This window comes from Babylonia areolata, chromosome 6 (genome assembly GCF_041734735.1).
Source record: "Babylonia areolata isolate BAREFJ2019XMU chromosome 6, ASM4173473v1, whole genome shotgun sequence".
Classification (NCBI taxonomy): Eukaryota; Metazoa; Mollusca; class Gastropoda; order Neogastropoda; family Buccinidae; genus Babylonia; species Babylonia areolata.
The window spans coordinates 2,091,628-2,101,627 of NC_134881.1; positions in this window are offsets into that span (position 1 = coordinate 2,091,628).

Genomic DNA, 10,000 nt, shown 5'->3' on the forward strand with positions numbered 1-10,000 from the left:
TTCAAAATGTCAAGAGCATTGTGTCAAAAGATGTAGCAATGTTTATTTCTTTATGTGTTAAAACAGAGAGCAGAAAGCACTCAGTCTTAGATGAAAGATATATTCATAAATTACCCTTACTTATTTAGTTTTGTTGCATGATAAGTGACACGTGCATTCATATGTATACAGGTCGGTGGCCTGACATTAAAACAGTTCTGAGTTCTCTCTTTGTCTCTGTCTGTCTCTCTGTCTCTCTCTCTTTCTCTCTGTCTGTCTCTGTCTGTCTCTCTATCTCTCTTTCTGTCTGCCACTGTCAGTCTGTCTGTCTCTCTCTCTCCGTGTCTCTGTCTCTGTCTGTCTGTCTCTCTTCCCTTTCCCCTCTCCATCCCGACTGTCAGTTTAGTTGTAGTTTGGGTGCATTGTCTCTTTCTTCTTTCATGTCTTCTGTCACTCCTGTAACCCTTCTTGCCCCCCCCAATCCCTCCCCCCCACACACACTACCACCCACCACCCTACCACCCATCCACCCACACACATTCACAGCCCCTTGCATCTGTTCTGGCTGTCCTCAGGATGGATGGACTGTCCGGGGTGCTATGACGTTCACTGATCATGGCCCTGTTTACCGCTGTCATTTGTGTGTGTGTGTGTGTGTGTGTGTGTGTGTGTGTGTGTGTGTGTGTGTGTGTGTGTGTGTGTGTGTGTGTGTGTGTGTGTGTGTGTGTGTGTGCGTGTGTGTGTGTGTGTGTGTGTGTGTGTGTGTGTGTGTGTGTGTGTGTGTGTGTATGTGTGTGTGTGTCTCTCTCTCTCTCTCTCTCTCTCTCTCTCTCTCTCTGTGTCTGTGTCTGTGTGTCTGTGTGCGTGTGTGTGTGTTGAGAAGGGAGGGTGAGAAGAGATTTTTTTCAATGTGCGTTTTGTGAAATAGATTCATGTGGGGATGAGAGGCACCGTAGTGCTTTGTTCTATGGCGTGTGTTGTATTGTTAGTGTGTGTGTGTGTGTGTGTGTGTGTGTGTGTGTGTGTGTGTGTGTGTGTGTGTGTGTGTGTGTCTGTCTGTCTGTCTGTCTGTCTGTCTGTTGTCTGTGTGTCTATGTTGTGGTGGTGGTGGTTGTAGTTGCTGCTGTTGTCGCTATTGTGTCGTTTGAATACATTTCGTTATAATGTTATCATTTCTCCACAGTGCTTGCAAAATTACTACAACTCTGTCAGTTCGCATGAAATTCGTTAATGCATTCACCATGATCATTTGTCCTACTGATGTTTTTTTTTGTTTTTTTAGCAATCAACAGAACAGAGGACTGTTTAGATAAACTCGTGAATATGATAATACTGAAGAAGAAGAAGAAGCAGAAGAAGAAGAAGATGATGATGATAATGATGATGATGATGATGATGGTGATGACGACGATGTTCATGTAGTGACATGAACTCTGCTATGGCTGGACATTGTACGGGAAGTATGCTCAGAGAGTATGTAAAATGCAGTGTGATAGAAATTCAGGAAAACTGTACACGTGAGATCATGAGACAGACTCGTCAGTTTGCACTGAGACTTCTGACAAGCTGGTTGTTTATTCCTTGCCAGTCCTCGGATTACATTCATAATTCTTGTGCTGCTGATGATGATGACGACGACGACGACAACGACGACGATGATGACCATGATGATAACGACGATGAACGGATAACGACGATGATTACCACAGGCTGTATAAATCACACCACACAATGAAAAGTTCTGTCGTTCCTTCTTCCAGAGCATTCAGTTGGGATCAATCTACTACCCCCCGCCCCCATTCCCCCACCTCCTCCAACCCCGCATCCCCACCCTTCCCGCCCTCAGCGACCCCAAAGACATAAAACAAAGAGGACCCCTGGAAACTACTGACTACATACAGGGACTGGACGAACCCACCTCATCTCTTAATTGTGTACCCTCTTACTCCCCCTCCTCCCTTCCGCCGTCACCCTCCCTCCCTCCCCTCCACCCCTGTGTCCTCCCCCTCCTTCACCAATATTCCTCCAACATCTCACAATCAAGGGTGGCGCAAGGAAGGAAGGCCCCCACCCCCCCACCCCTCCCACACACACACCCCCTCCAAACATGCCCCGGCCATTTAATGAAACGCCACCCAAGTTTTCTTCATCTGGTTCTCCTCCCCGTCTCCTGCCCATCCCCACACCCCCACCTCAATCCCTCCCCACCCTACACACACACTCTCTCTCCTATCTCTCTTCTCGCCCCCCCCCCCCCTCCCCCCCTTACTCACGGATCCCCCTCCCTCCACCCAAATTCTCTGACTCCTCTTCGCTTCCTTCTCGTCATGCAAATTTCCTGTCACGTGGTTATCGACTTCCCCCTTTCATTAGTACCACCTCCCCTCCCCCCACCCACCCCCCTTCCTCCCCAACAACCCATCATCACCACACCACTGCCACCACCATCATCACCACCGCACCCTTCACAAACCACCATCACCACCACCTCGACCACCCCTACCACCACCACCGACACAGGCGCGAGAGAAAGGCTACCCTGCTATTAGCATTTCCTTTTCTCACCCCCCCCCCCCCCATTCACTTCTTCCTCCTCCTCCTCCTCTTCTTCTTCTTCTTCTTCTTCTTCTTCTCCGTCTCACTCTTAATTTCACTTAACGCTTTTCTTCTTCTTTTTTATTTTTTATTTTTTATCTGCAACATGGCATTTTCTAGTCCTGGACGATGGTGATGGCTTTGCAGTAATAATGGGATAATGCGGTTTCTTTAAGTGGTGGTGTGTATGACAAGGGTAGGAGGTTGAAGGGATGGTGGGGGGGGGGGGGGAGGGAGGTTGCGTTGTGTGTGAGTGATGGGGTGAGGAAGGGGTTTAGTGTGTGTGTGTGGGGGGGGGGGGGGGAGTGTTGCTGTGAGGGTCGTGAGGAGGTGAGGTCAAGAGCGGAGAAAGTAAGGGGGTGGCAGAAGTGTGTGTGGGGCGTTGTGGGTGGTGGGTGGGTGGGGGCTTCGGTGGAGGGAGAGGTATATGTGGTGTATGTGGTGTGTGTGTGTGTGTGTGTGTGTGTGTGTGTGTGTGTGTGTGTGTGTGTGTGTGTGTGTGCGTGTTTGTGTGTGTGTGTGTGTATGTGTGTGTGCGTGTGTGCGTGTGTGTGTGTGTGTGTGTGTGTGTGTGTGTTAGAGAGAGAGAGAGAGAGAGAGAGAGAGATTCAGAGAGGTAGAGATAAGGATAGAGAAAGACAAGGACAGTCAGAAAGACAGAAAGTGTGTAAAAAGAGCATTTTATTTAGTTAGTTATGTATTCATTTATTTATTTCATTGATTAAACTCTGTTAACGTTGGAATATTATGAAGATTATAACAGCGCGTTCCACAATTGTCGGTAACCAGTCTCCGCTGCCAGCAGCTATTCAAGGGGCAGCTTCATGGATACAGCACTCGACAAATATGCGAGGGTTTCGTAAACAATCCGTGTAGAAACTTTTTTTTTCTTTTTTTCTTTTTTGGGGCTACTTCCACTCCCTTCCTCCACAAGACCTGGACTGAGTAGTTCGGATACATATTTTCTCGGGTGTGACTAAAAACCGAAATCGTGCGGATGCAATAATATCAAGCACTTTGATAATGAAAGAAACAAAAGAAACAAGAGAAAACCAAACGAAATAAATAGAATAAAAAACAAATACGGCAGCTAGGTTGATCCTTGACCTCTATCTCCATGGAAAATCCACTGACAGAGAACAATTTTGAATACACGTCCTGACAGGAAAGTGATGCACAGTACGGGTGGCGCTGTAGTGAGGTGACAGGAGAGTGCACAGTACGGGTGGCGCTGTAGTGAGGTGACAGGAAAGTGGACAGTACGGGTGGCGCTGTAGTGAGGTGACAGGAAAGTGATGCACAGTACGGGTGGCGCTGTAGTGAGGTGACAGGAAAGTGCACAGTACGGGTGGCGCTGTAGTGAGGTGACAGGAAAGTGATGCACAGTACGGGTGGCGCTGTAGTGAGGTGACAGGAAAGTGCACAGTACGGGTGGCGCTGTAGTGAGGTGACAGGAAAGTGATGTACAGTACGGGTGGCGCTGTAGTGAGGTGACAGGAAAGTGTACAGTACGGGTGGCGCTGTAGTGAGGTGACAGGAAAGTGGACAGTACGGGTGGCGCTGTAGTGAGGTGGCAGGCAAAGTGATGCACAGTACGGGTGGCGCTGTAGTGAGGTGACAGGAAAGTGTGCACAGTACGGGTGGCGCTGTAGTGAGGTGACAGGAAAGTGGCACAGTACGGGTGGCGCTGTAGTGAGGTGACAGGAAAGTGATGCACAGTACGGGTGGCGCTGTAGTGAGGTGACAGGAAAGTGATGGACAGTACGGGTGGCGCTGTAGTGAGGTGACAGGAAAGTGATGCACAGTACGGGTGGCGCTGTAGTGAGGTGACAGGAAAGTGATGCACAGTACGGGTGGCGCTGTAGTGAGGTGACAGGAAAGTGGACAGTACGGGTGGCGCTGTAGTGAGGTGACAGGAAAGTGATGCACAGTACGGGTGGCGCTGTAGTGAGGTGACAGGAAAGTGGACAGTACGGGTGGCGCTGTAGTGAGGTGACAGGAAAGTGTGACAGTACGGGTGGCGCTGTAGTGAGGTGACAGGAAAGTGGACAGTACGGGTGGCGCTGTAGTGAGGTGACAGGAAAGTGGACAGTACGGGTGGCGCTGTAGTGAGGTGACAGGAAAGTGGACAGTACGGGTGGCGCTGTAGTGAGGTGACAGGAAAGTGGACAGTACGGGTGGCGCTGTAGTGAGGTGACAGGAAAGTGGACAGTACGGGTGGCGCTGTAGTGAGGTGACAGGAAAGTGGACAGTACGGGTGGCGCTGTAGTGAGGTGACAGGAAAGTGGACAGTACGGGTGGCGCTGTAGTGAGGTGACAGGAAAGTGGACAGTACGGGTGGCGCTGTAGTGAGGTGACAGGAAAGTGGACAGTACGGGTGGCGCTGTAGTGAGGTGACAGGAAAGTGGACAGTACGGGTGGCGCTGTAGTGAGGTGACAGGAAAGTGGACAGTACGGGTGGCGCTGTAGTGAGGTGACAGGAAAGTGGACAGTACGGGTGGCGCTGTAGTGAGGTGACAGGAAAGTGCACAGTACGGGTGGCGCTGTAGTGAGGTGACAGGAAAGTGGACAGTACGGGTGGCGCTGTAGGTGAGGTGACAGGAAAGTGGACAGTACGGGTGGCGCTGTAGTGAGGTGACAGGAAAGTGCACAGTACGGGTGGCGCTGTAGTGAGGTGACAGGAAAGTGATGGACAGTACGGGTGGCGCTGTAGTGAGGTGACAGGAAAGTGATGGACAGTACGGGTGGCGCTGTAGTGAGGTGACAGGAAAGTGATGTACAGTACGGGTGGCGCTGTAGTGAGGTGACAGGAAAGTGGACAGTACGGGTGGCGCTGTAGTGAGGTGACAGGAAAGTGGACAGTACGGGTGGCGCTGTAGTGAGGTGACAGGAAAGTGCACAGTACGGGTGGCGCTGTAGCGAGGTGACAGGAAAGTGCACAGTACGGGTGGCGCTGTAGCGAGGTGACAGGAAAGTGATGCACAGTACGGGTGGCGCTGTAGTGAGGTGACAGGAAAGTGCACAGTACGGGTGGCGCTGTAGCGAGGTGACAGGAAAGTGCACAGTACGGGTGGCGCTGTAGGGAGGTGACAGGAAAGTGATGCACAGTACGGGTGGCGCTGTAGCGAGGTGACAGGAAAGTGTACAGTACGGGTGGCGCTGTAGTGAGGTGACAGGAAAGTGATGCACAGTACGGGTGGCGCTGTAGCGAGGTGACACGCCAGCTGTCCAGCACAGAGCGAGAGCCGTCTGGACTGAACATACAAGATACGACACCATACCATACCACACCATACCATACCACACCATACCATACCATACCACACCATACCATACCATACCACACCATACCATACCATGCCATACCATACCATACCATACCATACCACACCATACCATACCATACCATACCATGCCATACCATACCATACCATACCATACCATACCATGCCATAGCATACCATACCATACCATACCATGCCATAGCATAGCATAGCATAGCATAGCATAGCATAGCATACCATACCATGCCATAGCATACCATACCATAGCATACCATACCATACCATACCATGCCATAGCATAGCATAGCATAGCATAGCATAGCATAGCATAGCATAGCATAGCATAGCATGCCATAGCATACCATACCATACCAAATCGTTGCACAATATATCACAACACCACTACACTACACTATACTACACGGCACTGCACTGCACTATACTACACACTACTACACTGCACTACACTACACAACACTGCATCTCAAGACAAGACAAGACAGTGTGATACAATGCTATGTTATGCGATGTGATACAATACAATACAATACAAAACAGAACAAAAATCCATCAAAAGGATCAAGGTAGCAAAAACGAATAATCCCTTAACTGGATTTCAGAGTATTGTCAAACATATATTTTGTCTAAATACCAGTTTATAACAAAAACAACAAAACAACGAATAATCTCTTGACTGAATTTCAGAGTTTTATCAAACATGTATTTTGTCTAAATACCAGATGTTATAACAAAAAACAACAAAAGAAAGAAAAGGAATGAGAAACCTACAATCACATGACGGTATCACGAAACGCGGTTCACTCATACCGTCAAAAAAGAGGAGACAAAAAGTAGAAGCAAACAAACAAATATAATACATCAAAACAGAAGGAAGGAAACTGAGAGAGAGACAGATAGAGAGACAGAGAGAGACAGGAAGAGAGAGACAAACAGTGAGAGAGAGGGGGAGACAAAGACAGGGAAACAGAGAGACAGAGACAGATACACACACACACACACACACACACACACATATAGACAAACAGACAACAGACACAAAGACAGGAAAACAGAGACAGAGAGAGGGGGACAGAGAGAAAGACAGGAAGAGAGAGAGGGGAGCGACAGACAGACAGACAGAGACAGAGGAACTTCAGAGGCGGAACCAAATAAGGAAACAAAACAAAACAAAAAGAAGCCCAAAAGCGAAGGGACAGAGGGGGCGCTATTTAGTGCCGCCATTTCTCACACATCATACACGCACCATTATGCACACGAACGCTCTTGGATTACCTCCCTTTGACGCCTCTCACCATCATCCGCACTCTCTCCTTCCTCCAATTCCCTCCCCCCCCCCCCCCCCCCCCCCCCCCCCCCCCCAAAAAAAAAAAGTCACACAAAATTGACAACTCGTCAGCTTCCAGGCGCATTTTCAGCCCTTCTGCTTCCAGACAAGAGACTACAGACTCCAGACTACAGAAGCAGCCATCTGAAGCAGTGCCAGTGCAGCAGCAGTGGCCAATCTCTCTCTCTCTGCTAAATTCATGACGGACCTCACCTAACCCATCCACCCCTCACTTCCTCTCTCAGCAATATCATCACCAGAAAGAAGAATGAATCCGCTGGGAAATCTGATACTGTCATCGACTCACTCTGGGGCTAAACGTGTACAAAGAAATGCTCTGCTCCAGGGCTTGCATGTTTTCTGTTTCTATTAAAGAACTTGTGTAGGTTCCAACTCCCAACCTTACCCCCCAGATCCCCCCGGCACCCCCCCCCCCCCACCCCCCCCCCCCCCACACACACACTCCTCCCTCCCTCCCTTTCACCCAGTCTTGGCTATTCATCAGAAGTCATGATTAAGCGGGCTAGGGAAGAAAGAAGGAAAGAAAAGAAAAAAAGAAGAAGAAGAAGAATGAAAGTTCATTCGCGCAAGAGCGTGGCTAGTTTAATCGGTTGGTGTCGATTTGAAACAGGGGAGGGAATTGATAGAGAAGGAGGGAGGGAGAGGGCGAGAGAAAGAGAGAGATATATTCACGCATGAGTGAAGATGATTTTGTAGAAAGAGGGGACTTGGAGGGAGGGTGGGGGTGGAGGATGGGAGAGGGGGTTTGTAGGGCGATCTTTGTTGTTGACGTGGTGGTTTCCCTTGGCCGTGCTGGGCTATACAGTATGTTAGCGACTGATTCTTCTGTTTAATGTTGCGTTTCATTAGAGCTTTTCGGTTAATTGCTGGGTAGTTCTTGTTGATTTTTTTCTTTATGTTTTTCTTGCTATGGATCCGTTTTCATCTTCTGTTTTTTTAGGGTTTTATTCTTGTTGTTGAAAAGTCAGTGATGGTAACTTGGGGATGGGAGTTGGCTTGAGGGTGGAGGGGTTGTTCGTGAATAAAGCGATGGTTGTTAACTCGCTTTTCAACCTTTTCTGCCACAGTGTGTGTGTGTGTGTGTGTGTGTGTGTGTGTGTGTGTGTGTGTGTGTGTGTGTGTGTGTGTGTGTGTGAAGAGAGAGGGTAAAGGGAAAGGGATGGACAGAAAGAGCTGAGGGAGGGGTTAACGGTTCACGTCACAATTGATAAATGCTGGGAGTTGAGTTTGTACTGGAAAGAGTGAGGAAAGAGACTGGATTTGTTTGAGTAGAATCATTGTCACACTAATACTCGCACCCTCTATCACTTTCTCTCTCTGTCTATCTATTTCTGTCTATTTCCGTCTCTCTCTGTCTCTCTGTCTCTGTGTGTCTCTGTCTCTGTCTCTGTCTGTCTCTCTCTCTCTCTTTCTCCCGCTCTCTCTCAATGTCAGTAGTAGTGGAGGTTAGCGACCTATTTGCGGACACCCTCAAAACGTCAAATTGTTCAGGGTTGAGGTCTTGAGTCTATCAACGTCTCTCAGTCTCTTTAATCTCTCTCTGTCTCTATCTCTCTTTCTACCCATCTCTCTGTCTCTCTATCTATCAATCATTCAATCAGTCTATCTATCTATTTATCTAGCTACCTACCTATCTATCTATATATCCCAGAAAAATCAGAGAAAAGCAACAATCCCCATCCCTAACCAACCAGGACCACGGTGTGAAATGGATTCGAACCCGCAGGTTGAAAGTGCAACGCTTTAACCACTCGGCTTTTGCGCCCGTCTGCTGTTCAGCTGCATTACAGATGATGGGCGGGTTTGTGACCAGCGAGTCTGGGGGCCATGCTATGGTTACATTTGCCGTTGAAGCTCTCCACTGTCAAAAAAAGCGAAACAATAACTGAAACTTGAACTGCAAACATTTCTGGAAGGAGTTTGTGAGGTATTTATAAGAAAAGTGTTTACATTGTGATAGACTTAACCTGAATGACACACTGGTGCTTTTTGGACATAACAAAATGAAAACTGATGAATGTTTCTCATATATTTTATTGATAGCTAAATTCTATGTATACAAATGTAGAATCAACAAAGTAAAACCAACACTACAAATGTTCAAAAAAGACCTCAAACAGGCATATGAAGTAGACAAGTATGCCTTTAACATAACTATGGAATATAACAAGTTTGTGAAAAAATGGGCACTTTATAACTGTTTAATACAAGATTAAGTTCTACAATGCTACCTTGGAATTTTGCCATTGAACATACATTGGTTTGCTGTTGTAGACTTGTCAGTACTTAGAACTTAATTATATGCTTACCCTATACTTTCTAATGCACAAAACAAATAAATTCTGTGTCTGTAAACCTTTGTCTGAATAAAAAAAAATGCTGAAAAAAAAAGAAAAAAAAAAGAAAAGAAACTTGAACTGCACTTTTTTCCCTAATATGCTGGACTTCGTATTATATTGTGTTGCATTGCATTGCATTGTACTGTACTGTACTGTGTTGCATTGTATTGCATTGTACTGTACTGTACTGTGTTGCATTGTATTGCATTGTACTGTACTGTACTGTGTTGCATTGCATTGCATTGTACTGTACTGTACTGTGTTGCATTGCATTACATTGTACTGTACTGTACTGTGTTGTATTGTATTGCAGTGCACTGCATTGTATTGTATTACTATTTGTCACAATATAGTTTTATTGTGAAATTCGGACTGATCTCTTAGCAGAGAGTGCTTCTCCACAGGGTAGTGAAACCCATATTCTTTCTGTTTTGGGG